This window comes from Strigops habroptila, chromosome Z, assembly GCF_004027225.2.
Source record: "Strigops habroptila isolate Jane chromosome Z, bStrHab1.2.pri, whole genome shotgun sequence".
NCBI classification, from domain to species: Eukaryota; Metazoa; Chordata; class Aves; order Psittaciformes; family Psittacidae; genus Strigops; species Strigops habroptila.
In genome coordinates, this window is record NC_044302.2 from 80,839,620 (window position 1) to 80,854,280 (window position 14,661).

At 41.8% G+C, this 14,661-nt stretch overlaps 1 protein-coding gene across 5 annotated transcripts in view; it reads right to left on the reverse strand.

Moving 5' to 3' along the window:
• ZSWIM6 (zinc finger SWIM-type containing 6) overlaps window positions 1-14,661 on the reverse strand; it is a 116,598-nt gene that overhangs the window by 59,098 nt on the left and 42,839 nt on the right. The window contains exons 1-2 of one of the 5 annotated variants that reach the window (XM_030471418.1): window positions 1,991-1,996; window positions 218-222 (exon numbers count right to left, since the gene is read on the reverse strand). The exons of 3 other annotated variants lie outside the window; for them this stretch is intronic. The gene's annotated coding sequence lies outside the window, so the exon portion shown is untranslated. Of the gene's footprint in view, window positions 1-217; window positions 223-1,990; window positions 1,997-6,237; window positions 6,322-14,661 lie in introns of those variants that run through there. One more of the 5 variants, XM_030471419.1, reaches the window with a different exon arrangement.

The window sequence follows — 14,661 nt, forward strand, 5'->3', positions numbered from 1 at the left end:
CTCCATCAATCAGCACCCCCAGGTCCCTTTTTACCGAGCAGCTTTCCAGTCACTCTGCCCCAAGCCTGTAGCGCTGCATTGGGGTTGTTGTGACCCAAGTGCATGACCTGGCACTTTGCCTTGATAAACCTCATGCAATTGGCCACAGCCCATTCATCCAGCCTGTCCAGATCCCTCTGCAGAGCCTCTCTATACTTCAGCAGAGCAACACTCCCACCCAGCCTGGTGTCCACAAATTTCCTGAGGGTGCACTCAATCCCCTCACCCAGATCATCAATAAAGACATTAAACAACACTGGTCGTGACACCGAGCCCTGAGGGACACCACTAGTGACTGGTTGCCAACTAGATGTGACACCATTTACCACCACTCTTTGGGCTCTGCCATCCAGCCAGTTCCCAGCCCAGTGAAGAATCCACCCTTCCAGGCCATCAGCAGCCAATTTGTCCAGGAGAATGCTGTAGGAGACAGTGTCAAATGCTTTACTGAAGTCCAAACAGACAATGTCCACAGCCTTTCCCTCATCAACCAGGCGGGTCACCTTATCGTAGGAGGACATCAGGTTGGTCAAGCAGGACCTGCCCTTCATGAACATGGGCTGACTGAGCCTGATCCCCCCCTTTTCCTGCATGTGCTTTATCATCTCACTTAGGATTATCTGCTCCATGACCTTCCCTGGCACCGTGGTCAGGCTGACCGGCCTGCACTTTCCAGGGTCACCCCTCCAAATACAAACAGGTACCAGTGGAACACAGATACCAACAGATACAAACAGAATGCAAAGCAACAGATAAGCGTCTGAGCTAGTTCTGGCTGGCATAGTTGATTTTCTTCATAGTACCTGATATGGGGCTGTATTTTGGATTTCTGCTGGACACATTCTGGATAACTCAAGGATGTTTTCATTATTGCTGAGCAGTGCTTACACAGAGCCAAGGCCTTTTCTGCTTCTCACACTCCCCCATCAGCGAGTGGCTGCAAGTGCACAAGGAGTTAGGAGGGACACAGGCAGGACAGCCAATTCTAACTGACCACAGGGATATTCCAGACCATATGGCATCGTGCTCAGCTTATAAAATGGGTGGAAGAAGGAGGAAGGGCAGGACAGAATGAGGGGGTTTGCCTTCCCAGGTAACCATCACACACGGTGAAGCCCTATTAAACTGTCTTTATCTCAACCCACAAATCTTCTCACTTTTACCCTTCCAATTCTCTCCCCTCCTCTCCTCACCAGGGAGGAGTGAGGAAGCAGCTCTGTAAGGCTTAGTTGCTGTCTAGGGTTAAACCACGACAGCATCCCCCTTTATGATTTCACCCCCAAGGTGAAAGAAGGACAGGTCCTTGGCGAAATGTTGTAGTTTGAGGTGTCCCTGCCCATGGCGAGGAGTTGGAATTAGATGGTCTTAAGGTCCTTTCCAACCCAAACCACTCTGTGATTCTATGAAATCTACACTGGTGCTGAAGAGAAATTGTAAGTAAAGTCAAAGTGAAGGGTAAGTTAAAAAGGGTAATTAATATCCAAGAATGTTGCTAGAAGTGGAGCCACTCCAAAATAATTGAACTTCTAACTAACCATGCTGCCAAGACTGTCCATTTCACCTGTGAACTGAAATGTTTATAGGTGGGCTGTAATAGAATGTAAATGTAGGCCAGCATCAGGCTCAAGTTTACACCGAGCAGTAACAAGAGGTTAAGACAGATTACTAATCCCCATTTCAATTTTGATAAACAAACCTCCACTCTGCTGGTGAACTTCACAGGCCCTTGTTTTTTGCAAAGGGAACAGACTGAGACAGCAGGATGTGCAAACTGCCTGCAAGGATCTGCATCCCATGAACATGCTGAGGGTGCTCAAGAACAAGGACTGATTACAACCAGTCTTCAGATATCAGTGCAAAGACATTTGTTGCTAGCTTTTGAGAAGGAAATCTCTCTACTATGGTGAGCAGAAGCTGGCATTTCCTCCTGCAGGAAGCAGGCAGCAGAGACTCATCCCATAGCCCAGGGTATCTACCTCCCAAGGCAATGCCATTTCAGCTTTTACCGCTACTTAGTTTTCACATCACATTTGCAGGGAGCATTATGCTTACTTGCTGTAGCACAAGTATAAATATTATAACTGGGAAAGTGACTGCAAATGAGGAAGAGCAACAAAACCAAACTCAGATTAAACCTCCTGCTTTCATTAAAATATCCTTAAAGCAATGCAACAAGAAATAGGCTCCTCTTACATTCATGAAAGTAAATATTTAGAGACCAGCAGTTGTTTTAAGCAACTTAGAAAAATGCCTTGCCTGTCAAACAGATAGAATATGGTCAACTTTGAGCTACTATTTATATTCTTACTGCTAAGAGCAGAAATTGTGTGCCTAAAGTTAAATGCTTACCTTCAGCTAAGGATCATCTGTCCCTACCAAAAGGAAGTAACAGAAATTCTTCAGAGGCTGAAGAAAACCTCCAACAAGACCTGCTCATTCTTAAGGGAAAGAATATTTTTTAACCAGATTTTAACCTTTTTTTCCCATTTCAAAATTTCCCTCTGCCAGTCCAACCAGATTTCTGCTCTTTTCACACCCTTTATTGCTGCTACCACATGTCCTTTGCTTATGGTACACACGCTGCATCAGCTTCACTTTACCACTTTATTGCCGTGAGGGTTCAACTTAATTTGTACAATGACTTTGTAAGGCTCCAACATTGCTCCTCTTTAACAAATAAAGCATGATTTAATAGCAGTTGTCTTCATGGCTTTTCAAAGACAAACTGAATTGAACACAGGCCACAGAACAGCAGAAGATGGGTGAAAGCAAGAAGGAAAAGCCTTTAAAAATTACATCCTGCTGGACTCATAACACTGCTTTATCATCAGGAAAAACTGCTTTCTCATCCTCTTGATAAGGGCTTGATCAAAATCCCACTGTGTTTTTTTAATGGGAAATGGATAAGATCCTAAAAAGGAAGACAACAGCAATCACTGATACAAACTCAGGAAGAGATTTTAAAAAGATTAGAAAATTACTACTTCCTGGAAAGAGTGTGTGTGGATTTCCACAGCCATACTTACAGTTTGGGAAAACCCAGACATCAGACATCCTGTAGTAAAAGGTATTTATGTCATTCCAACAACACAAAACATTTAACTGATTGGGTAATTTAAGATTGCACTCAAACAGTCCAGGTTTAAACTATGCAAAAGCACAAGCCAATATAATTCTGAAACTAAACTGACCTTCCATCAGGAAATGTTACATTTGGCCTAACAGAGGAAACTGCCACTCCCATTTCCATTACTAGTTGTGGGATAAATCATTTTCTTTTGTTTAAAAGGCAGGGGGGAGAAGAGGAAGAAGAGATCAATGCTGCACTTACGCCACATGAAAAATGGCATTACAGCTCACAGAAAGTAAGGGAGACCCTTTCTTTATGGCCATGATTCTATTGTTCCACTTGTATACTAAATATTCACGAAGACTTAATTCATAGCATTTACAAAATGTTTTTATTGCTTTAATTTTTTAGCAAGTGTTTCTGTATTACTGCAAGAGTCAGGATGTTCACTGAACTGTTTTGTTAGTAATCAAAGTGGAATTAAAAAGAGAAAAAGAGGCTTTTAAGTGCAGAAAAAACAGTCACTACATAAGACTTTGGGAAGGGTTCAGTTCATTTTAGACAGTAAATCTTACAAGATAAATGTTTTGAGCAACTTCCTCTGGTCACCAGAGCATTACAAGGGATTTCAGCAAAAATAATGAAGTATGACGTATATTTCCTGACAAAGCAAGAGAGAAAAAGCCACTAAAACCATAGTGTTGAAAGAGTTCCAGGATGAAAGTCTAAAAAACCACCATCACAAGTGAATCACCTTTGCATGACTGAAGTCAACACTGGGGGAAGCGCCTTTTTGTAGCTGTCCAGGACCAACCCCAGTGGAGTCCCAAACACAGACTGGAATCCCAAGAAACTACTGTTATAACAATAAAAGCGTTACAAAAAAAAGGTCATGCAAAGATCACTTAAACTATACAGCAAGATATCCTTGATAACACTGGCACACAGCCTAGAGCCATACAAGTGATCATATGGTATGAAACTAGGTTCTTGTGGTTCACAGTTCTTCCATACTGTTGCTAGGCTAATTCACTTCTTACTGTTCCAATTATTACTTGATTAAATCAAATCAATACACAGTAGTCATGGCTAGTGCACCTCATTGTCAAAACTGGCTGATAAGGCTTGCCATACAGGCATGCACCACCTTTTTCCAGACATGGAAAGCCAATGCTAGCATGTTCAGCGAGCACGGCTGCTCCTCAAACAACGCAGGTAAGTTTAATATGCAGTTTTCCTAAAGAGTTAATTGAGGAGCCCACTCCTTCCTCTAAAGCCACACACTAATTTTCCTTGAATGAGCAAGGCATATCACTCTTACTTGCCAGGGCCAAGAAAATTTTAGGAGTATTTACCTCTAACCTGCACCACCCAGAAGTTTAACAGGCTACAGTTATCCTGACTATTAATAAGGTTCTAGGTAGTATGTCAGTACATAACATGTTATGCAAGCCTCTATTAACATGCACAGGGTTGAACAGTAAAATGCAATGTGAGATTTTTCTTTAAATTCATGCCTTACGCACACAAAACCAAACTTTCCAGACAACAACAGTGAGATAGTGAGAAGTTTGGAAAGGCAGGAAGAAGAATGGAAGAAGAGAATCATGTAACCAAAGAAGCAAAACTTCCAAGGATAAAGAAAACAAGCAACCTAAGGAAGGAGGACAAATTACACAGCCAAACACAACCTAATTTGTCATTTATATTTATTAAGCAAGTTACTGGAAGTCATCATGCTGTGGTTTGGCCTCCAGACCAGGTTTTACAGTACATAAGCTATTAAGACTGAGGACCCCAACAAAAAGCACATCTGGTAACATACACTTCTAACTTTCACTGACAAGCCAAGGAACACCTTACAATTACCTTTTTACAGGGGAAAAGGAAACAATTACGAAACCACCATCATATATTTCATTTTTACAGTACACTGCAGGGAGACACAAAACCAAGGCAACAGAAGACAAAACCCTCAGGGTTGGCAAGTCTCTTTACCAGTGAGCCAAGCAACAAGCTGCCTTCCTGCAATGATGAAGTAAGGCTCTGGTTGCCTACTGAAATAGTCAAGGGTTAGGCTTGCTGGTGAACATGAAACCCAAGCCACAAGACTAAGCCCACTGCTGACTAGTTCTGTGACTCAAAGCTCTTTGGTGCTTTTATTTATCTCCAACTAGACACTGGTCTTGCAGTGGTATTAAACTGCCTTTTTGATGCAGGTCTCATGCCTACAGGTCTACCTTTTGTGATAAGGAAATGTTCTCTCTCTGTGCTCTTAAATTCCATCATAACCTACATAAACCTAATTGGAAGGGAGGGGGAAGGAAAGAACATTCCAAGTTCTTGAAGAAAAAACACATGTTTATACAAACTCTGAAACAGATGCAGGTAAAGATGGAGGGTGCTCTTTGCTGGCAGAAAAGCTGAGCAGGAATCATGCCTCCAACATCAGTTGTTATTATTACTTACGGTTAAAGACTGTTTTCTGTTTTAAGATGAAATTAAGATTAAATTCAGTGATATATTGGACTATTACATCATGCCACTGTCACCTGCCTAAGCCTGTGTTGCCACACTGCACTTAAATAGCAAGACAGAGACAAGATTACATATGAATTAGTTTCCAATGTATAATGAAGAACCATAAACTGAAAACTGGGCCTTTAAATTTAAAAACTGTCAATATCCCACGTCTCATCAAAATAAACTGAAATACTTCAAAATCAGGCCCCTTATATAAAACTATTTACATTTTAAATGGTTCACAAGAAATTTAAAGTATCTAGAGAGACTGATCGCAGTCTTATAGCTCTCAGACTTACCCCCTTGCACCAACATCCCCACCTCCTTCTGCAAATCTCCCTTGCTCCCTCTCAACAGAGTACTTTAAGGGAAGAAGCTACACCAGAGTTGTCCACTTTTTTAAATTAAAATGACCCCTTCTCCCCCCCTAAAATATCCATCCATACCCTCTTCAGTCAGATGAGAAGGGAAAGAACTGTTTAGCTGGTGTCATGCTTCCAGAAGGTTGACTATGATTTATTTTTATCTAGTGAGAAATGGTTTAAGTATCTCTTTGATGATATTGTGGTAGATTAGACTATGTAGCAAGGATTACTATTACCTACATCTGTTTTTTCCTGTTTACTTAGTCAAACAGGAGGCTTCCTCCTCTGATAAGGAGTGAGACAGACATCAGGAGCTGCAAATGTTATCAGCCATTTCCTTAGAAATCTGCCTTTCCTCTCTGCAGTCTGAATCGCAATGGCACATGTCCATATGGTACCTCCTGCCCTTCTTAAGTTTACCAAGCAAGTCTTGTAAGTTCACATGCACAGACCCAGCTTGGTCCTAACAAGCAATGATGATGGTTTAGGGTTAAGTGGGATCACTTTCCTATATAAATATTTGAACAGCAGACTAACTAGTTTCAAAATACTTTTAAAATACAGACTAATATCGGTAATGAACACGGAATACGAAAAGATTGTTGGCCTCTGCTTACTTAGCAAGAAAACCTTGTCTCAGCAAGGAAACCCATAGTTCTCACCTCTCACAAGACAATGTCCACAGGGGGTGCAGGTGCCAGATTCAGCTGCCAGCTGCATCTTCCCATCTGTGACACATTAATTTGATCAACAAGTATCCTCACATGAAAGAGGGATGAGGGAAAACATTGCTCACCTTTTCAATGCCAATTCTCTCGCATGCTTTTGGTTCAGTTGATAAGCTGGAGGGAAGGAATGGGATCCAGAGGGACCTTTACACACTTGAGAGGTGGCCAATGCCAACCTCAAGAAGTTCAACATGGCCAAGTGCAAGGTCCTGCACCTGTGTCAGGGCAATCCCAGGCACAAATATAGGCTGGGCAGAGAAGTGATTCAGAGCAGCCCTGAGGAGAAGGGCTTGGGGGTGTTGGTCAACAAGAAGCTGAACATGAGCCAGTTTCAGTGTGCACTTGCAGCCCAGAAAGCCAACTGTACCCTGGGCTGCATCAAAAGGAGCATAACCAGAAGGTCAAAGGAGGTGATCCTGCCCCTCTACTCTGCTCTCAGGAGACCTCACTTGGGAGTATTATGTACAGTTCTGGTGTCTTCAACATAAAAAGGACATGGGGCTGTTGGAGCAAGTCCAGAGGAGGGCCATGAGGATGATCAGGGGGCTGGAGCACCTCCCGTATGAAAACAGGCTGAGAGAGTTGGGGCTGTTCAGCCTGGAGAAGAGAAGGCTGCGTGGAGACCTCACAGCAGCCTTCCAGCATCTGAAGGGGGCCTACAAGGATGCCAAACAGGGACTCTTCATCAGGGACTGTGGTGACAGGACAAGGGGTAACAGGTTCAAACTTAAACAGGGGAAGTTCAGGTTAGATATAAGGAAGAAGTTCTTTACTGTGAGGGTGGTGAGGCCCTGGAACAGACTGCGCAACGAAGTGGTGAATGCTACATATCTGGCAATGTTCAAGGCCACCCCTCATCCAGATCATCAATGAAGATGTTAAACAACACTGGCCCTAAAACCAAGCCCTGAGGGACACCACTAGTGCCTGGTTGCCAACTAGATGTGACACCATTTACCACCACTCTTTGGGCTCTGCCATCCAGCCAGTTCCCAGCCCAGTGAAGAATCCACCCTTCCAGGCCATCAGCAGCCAATTTGTCCAGGAGAATGCTGTAGGAGACAGTGTCAAATGCTTTACTGAAGTCCAAACAGACAATGTCCACAGCCTTTCCCTCATCAACCAGGCGGGTCACCTTATCGTAGGAGGACATCAGGTTGGTCAAGCAGGACCTGCCCTTCATGAACATGTGCTGACTGAGCCTGATCCCCCCCTTTTCCTGCATGTGCTTTATCATCTCACTTAGGATTATCTGCTCCATGACCTTCCCTGGCACCGTGGTCAGGCTGACCGGCCTGCACTTTCCAGGGTCACCCCTCCAAATACAAACAGGTACCAGTGGAACACAGATACCAACAGATACAAACAGAATGCAAAGCAACAGATAAGCGTCTGAGCTAGTTCTGGCTGGCATAGTTGATTTTCTTCATAGTACCTGATATGGGGCTGTATTTTGGATTTCTGCTGGACACATTCTGGATAACTCAAGGATGTTTTCATTATTGCTGAGCAGTGCTTACACAGAGCCAAGGCCTTTTCTGCTTCTCACACTCCCCCATCAGCGAGTGGCTGCAAGTGCACAAGGAGTTAGGAGGGACACAGGCAGGACAGCCGATTCTAACTGACCACAGGGATACTCCAGACCATATGGCATCGTGCTCAGCTTATAAAATGGGTGGAAGAAGGAGGAAGGGCAGGACAGAATGAGGGGGTTCGCCTTCTCAGGTAACCATCACACATGGTGGAGCCCTACTTTCGTGGGGATGACCGAACACCTGCCTGCCCATGGGAAGTGGTGAATGAATTCCTTGTTTGCTTGGCTTGTGTGCACAGCTTTTGCTTTTCCTATTAAGCTGTCTTAATCCACAAGTCTTCTCACTTCCACCTATCTAATTCTCTTCCCCCATCCCACCGGGGAGGAGTGAGGAAGCAGCTCTGTAAGGCTTAGTTGCTGGCTGGGGTTAAGCCACGGCAGCATCCCTCTTTATGATTTCACCCCAAGAGATCAGAAACGTTGCTCTATTAAAAGCACATCTTGGCACAACCTGCTGGTTTTGGTTGCTGGAACGCGCTACCCCTCCCTGATCCCCTCAGGTCTCTTGTGGACTATAGAGCTGAAATTAGCTATTCATTACATGTGAAGGAGTCTCACATAGAGCAGCACCCTGCTGCTAAAGGCTGCTACTTTACATGGCAATTTCACAACTACAGCATCTGCTACCTTACTAATATATATATTTAATCCTGCAGCATTATGTGCAGAATTATATGCCGTTCATTGCCTGTTTGTTCAGATATTTACATACTCTTAAGTGGCATTATTCCCTTTGAAAAACATTGTACTTCCTATTAGGCCTTCTCCTTGGTATTCTTTGCAACAGAGCCCCAAACAAGCAGCTCATAGACAAAAAAAAACCTCAGGACTCAGGGAGAGATAACCAAATGTGAAAGGCTTATGGCCTGCAACTACTAATATAATTTAGTTTATTTCCTGGGCCTCACTCCCCAGTCTATAGTTTTACATTGTTTTCATATGAACAGAAGTGGAAAGGGAATCTTATCGCGACAACCAGTGGGATACTACTCCAGGCTACTCTTGCCACAGCAAATGTTAGTACTTGTATTAGAGCAGCAGCCTTTGCAACAGATTTTTTTCTTTCTACTAGAGGACACTCGAAGCAGCAATATTAAGTTCTTAATATTTGATATATGATTCTTAAAATAACAGTTTTTCATAATTTTGTTCAGATAGAAAACTACCTCAGAGGAAATAAATTTAAGTTTTAAACTAGAGAAACAAGGGTTTTGGTTGGACAAATGTTGGACCAGCACATATGTTTCATGTCCTTTAGGAAAGACCCGAGTACGCTTCTATGCCAAATGTCTTCTTAGGACAATGTCACCAGTCCTCCCTACACCTCAGAGAAAACCAATTGCAAACTTGCTTATTCTAGGTGGCAAAATTATTTGCCATGTAGTCTAGAAGGCAGTGAGCACTAGTATGTACGGTTCCCAACTCCGATTTTGACTTGAATTACGTACTTTCAAAGCAGCCCACATAAAGGTAATAAATCTACTCTGCATTACTGAAGTGATGCCCTCTGGGAAATACCATTTTAAACCTGATTTGGAGGTAATCTACTTTCTGTTGGAGTGTGAACATAATGCAAGGGAATTCCAATATACTTAGCTAAAACGAGCTTTATCTCAACTATAGACTCAGGATTATGCAGGCAGACATTTGCTCTAGGATTAGTTTTCAGATCATTTTGATGATAGGAATATCTGGGGGCTTTGACAACACTGAAGTACCCCCCCCACACACAGGCTGTTAGGAACAAAACCCTAACTGGTCCCCTGTTCTCCTTGTTCCACGCTACTAACAGATCTACAGATGAGCAAAAAGTATCAGACAGCTCAATTTAGTCTTCTCTTATCTGCTATGAGCATGTGATAGTCAAATAGTCCATCGTTTCAATATGAAAGGATGCCCAAGGCTTTCCTGTCCTTTTCTTTATTTACACAGTAGACAAGCTTCATCCCTTGAGGACCAAAGGACTCCAGTGGACTGGGCCTTTCAGTTCTCCTAACACACACATACGGTGCTCCATCATGAAACCTAAACATCCCTGAGAATTTTGTAAAGCAGAGCATCACCACATTGCCCAACAGTGTAGAGAAAGTGGCAGGCCAAAGTGGGTTGCTGCCTGCTGTGCACTGCTGATCAGAGCACAGACTGCAGATGCCAAGACAACTGTCCCAGGGAGGAACTGCAGAAGGAAATAGCAACATCCCTCACCTTACACACATATTGGTGCACACACATAGTTTGTGTGCAGCCAGAAGAACAGGAAAATTCCTAGTTAATCTTCTCTGGTTTGGATCTGCTTAATATATTCTATAAAGCAACAATTTTTTTTTGTTTGGTTTTTTTTTGGTGCTGATATGGGAATAAACGAAGTTTCTCCTTTTAAAGCAGTAAGCTATTCAAACAACAAATCAATACCTTTCACGATGAGGCAATGGTGACCTTATCAGTGAGGAAGGACTGTCATAACTATTGAAATCTATGAAGCATATGAGGACAAGCAGAGTCAAATGAATTATACCAAATTCAGAATGAATATACAAATCTACTTCTTCCACCACAGGCATATTTAACAAAGACAACCCACTTGTAGTCCAAATGAAGAGAAACGATCTGAAAAGCAAAATCATGATGCAAAACCAAGACTCTTCTAAAAAAGGTTACTTTTTTTTCCATCTAAGTGAAGCTCATGAATTACAAAATGGAACTGTTATATTCTAGTTTTGCAAATTTAATATGCTTTTAAAATATTCTTGACAGAAATAAAACTGGTCAGAAGAACTTTTCTTTTTAAATGTATGTCACAGTCCACACATTTTGTTTTGAAAGGTGGTGTTTGCTTATTTTATGAGAGTGCAATGCAAATTCCAAACCTTTTACACTACGAAAAAGAAAACACAGTTGATGAAGACACCCTTTAGGGCAGGAAATAGCTAAAGAGAAAACACTGAATTGTCCAGGGTATTGAGAATTAACCTGTGTATCTTCTCTTCAGTCTGTCTTTTAAATAAATGAACAATGGAAAAGCCACAAACATTATTTCTATTTCAGGTGAATTTCAGGGATTTTGGTTTTCATCTAGTTGTTCCTGCAACCTTATTGTTTATCACATTTGGACAGGGAATTCATATGAACTTATTTTTATATTCAAAGTGTTTGTGAGGACATTTGTAGGATCTATTCCTGTAATGACATGGTGATTTAATAAGAGATGGAATAATTACTTTAAAGATGCTCTACAATCTGACCAGTCCAAAACAAATACTATTTGTAGTTATTCTTTCAAAGTTGAAATGGGGAGTAAAACTTACTGCAAACAAGCTACTTAACCATCTTCCCCCCTGCTTAATTACCTATTAAGCAAGGAAAAAATAAAAAAAACAGAGAAAACAACATGTGTTTGGATACAGAGCTCCTAGGCTGGAGTTCTCCAGTAAGAAAACCACTTTCTTGAAAGCAGAGAAAACTTCCCTCCTTTATTGTTCTTGAAGTGTAATGAAGAGACAGAAATCAGAATCAGACAGAAAATTACTGTAATCTCACTAAGTGCTTGTGCCTCCAACGACCTAATAAAGTTTGTTTTGCTTTGTTTACCCCAGGACTCCAAAGGCCCTGCTGTAAGGAAGCCGCTCACCCCAATACTTGGATCTGCACACCACTGACGTACTCCAACACCACTTCAAAGGTCAGAAAAAAATCTTCCAGCACACCAGAGGCAGTTTGCTAGTATTTGCAGCACTATATCATATATTATATTCATAATCTGCAAAAATCATCTGTACACTGGCATGGTGGGGGATCTGTTGCTTCCTCTATTATGGATTGCACAGGGTCGTGTTGAGGAAGACAGTGAAGGCACGGCATGACAGCAGAGTGGGCTAAGCCACAGCCAGGTTGACAGCTCTCCTGGAGGAACGCCTATGTGACATGCAGCCTCTCCCAGCCCCAGACAAGAGTCAGGCTGCACTTGACAAAAGATGCTTCCTATTTGCTGCACTCTGAAAAGCAGAAGTTTGTATGTAAAAGCTCGCAGGGTAAACTCACCCCCTCATATAAGAAGGTTGTCTAACACCAGCTGAAGGTGAATTCCAAACAAAGGGAGGAAAAGTGCCCACACTGCTGCGCATGGAGGAGTGAGCAGCACAACCTGTGAGTAATGTCTGTTCCAAGAAGAGCAGTGCATGAGAAAGAGGCAGTCTAGACAGGATGGGGGGGGGGGGGGGGGTGAGGTGTGTCAGGCTTTTTTTGCTTCAACTGTTTCACAATGCAGACTTTTCCCATATGGGACAGTAAGAAGAGGCAGGCAACCCTGCAGGAAGATCTACCCCATTTTTAAAAGAAAAAGAAATAAAAGGTCTGCCACGATTTAGTAATATATTTACTTTAAGTCTTATAAAAGGTTATTTTGCCACTTTATAGCTTGAGAATCATATTTTGCCATAGCTGTACCATTAAGAGCTGGATCCAATTCATTATCTCTCAATGAATTTGACTGTGTCTCAGCTGATGCTAAGCATCTTCCAGCCTAGTCTATAGCCTAGTTTTAATAACTAGGCAAAAACACTATCTTAATGCACCAAGGTGAACAGCTAGCCAACAGATTAAAAATATAAAAAGAACAGCAGAGTACCCTGGGCATTCATGCCCTGCAAGAAAACTGTTTTTCTTTTTCCCCTCAACAACAGTCCTACAGCAGCTAGCCAAATGTACAAAGTGTGAATCTTTCAAGTAGGAGGATGGAATGGAGCAAGGATGAGGAAAAGACCTATTAGAAAATTTGAGCCTTGGTGAAACCAGAAGTTATTTGAAACATAGTATTTAACAGTTGTCTAAAATACGCATAACTAGGTTTGGAATGGTTATCCTGATTTAGAGCACAAGCACATCTGTTTATGTGTAAGTAAATACAGGCTGACACCAATTTGGATCATCTAACAGAAAGAATCAACTGCAAGTTTAATAAGCATTATTTGTATTCTACATAATAGTCTATTTGTTCTTTCAAGCCACTGCAGTGATAACACATTTAAAGTCTTCCACTGTGTATCAAATCTAAGGTACCTAGGCAAATCACAGCATATTCCAGTTGGATGCTTCCCAAACCATATCACTCAACTTTTTGAATATTACTGCCATCTGGCTACTAGGCTTTGTTTACCAAAACAGTAGCTGTGCACACATTTCTACAGCAGCTGCAGTCAAAAAATTTAAGTAATGCCATTTGGTTAAGCTACAATTCACATTTAAAAAAAATAAAAAAAAGGAAAAAAAGAAAATTCTGAAACTATTTTACCAAACCAGTCATCATTGTACCTAAAATAATTAAATATATGTGGCTTTGTATTTTGCTTTCTTTGTCAGTGTTGTGATGTTCTTCAACTCGTTTCCCATCTACACTGAGACAAGGACGAAACAACAGTAACTGAAGAATGTCTCAAGAACAAAATAAGTAGTCTGTATTGTATTATCTGTAATTCTCTTCTGGATAAGCACTGGTGCTATGAAAGTACAACTCAGAAATGCTGTTACACTAGTAGCTCAGGTCGTTCTTAGTGTACACAGCAAATCATACAACCCTCTTGAAGATACCTCACATCCAAGCTGTTCAGAAGCTGAAAGCTCTAATAAGTTCCAGGGGCTCTTCCCAGTGTCTGGGCCACACTAAACAAAATAAATATTTCAATTATGACTAATCTGAAACAATGAACAATGAAAGCACAGGGGAAGTCCTGGGAGCAGTGGGAATATTTAAATTGGAAAAGAGCCTGTGGGGGTTTTTCCTATTCCTAATTACAGTACATTGTATTAATCAGGCCTGGAAACCACAAACCCAAGGCTCTTTGTGACCAAGTTGTCATGGCAGCACAAAGCACACTCAAGGCCAAAACAGGTGAAGAACCTTCTTGAGCAGCTTAGTGTGTGGATATCTTGAAGATGTACAGCATATAGAGGAATTTCAATCTGTACATAAAGGCTGTGGCCTTGCAGAGCTCATACACCTTGGCTGGATAAAAGCCAGCGGTTCTATAATTACAGCAGAGTTTCTTTTGAAGTTCTGCTGTTCTTAAAACCTTGCATAAAGCTCCATACAGATACTTACTCATTTCAGTATTCAAACAGCCAAATATAAAAGAACCTAGCGGTTGCTGAAAACACAACTAGATTTGAAATAGTTGTACCAACTTAAAGCAAAAGCACATGTGTTTGTGTGCAAAGTACAGTCTGACAGCAATTTGGATCAACTACCAGAATCAACTGCAAACTTAATAAGCTATGGGATAATTAACAAGCGTTGTTCGTACTTATGTCACTATGTTGAGCTATGTGCTGTTGGCCCAAGTTTTACAC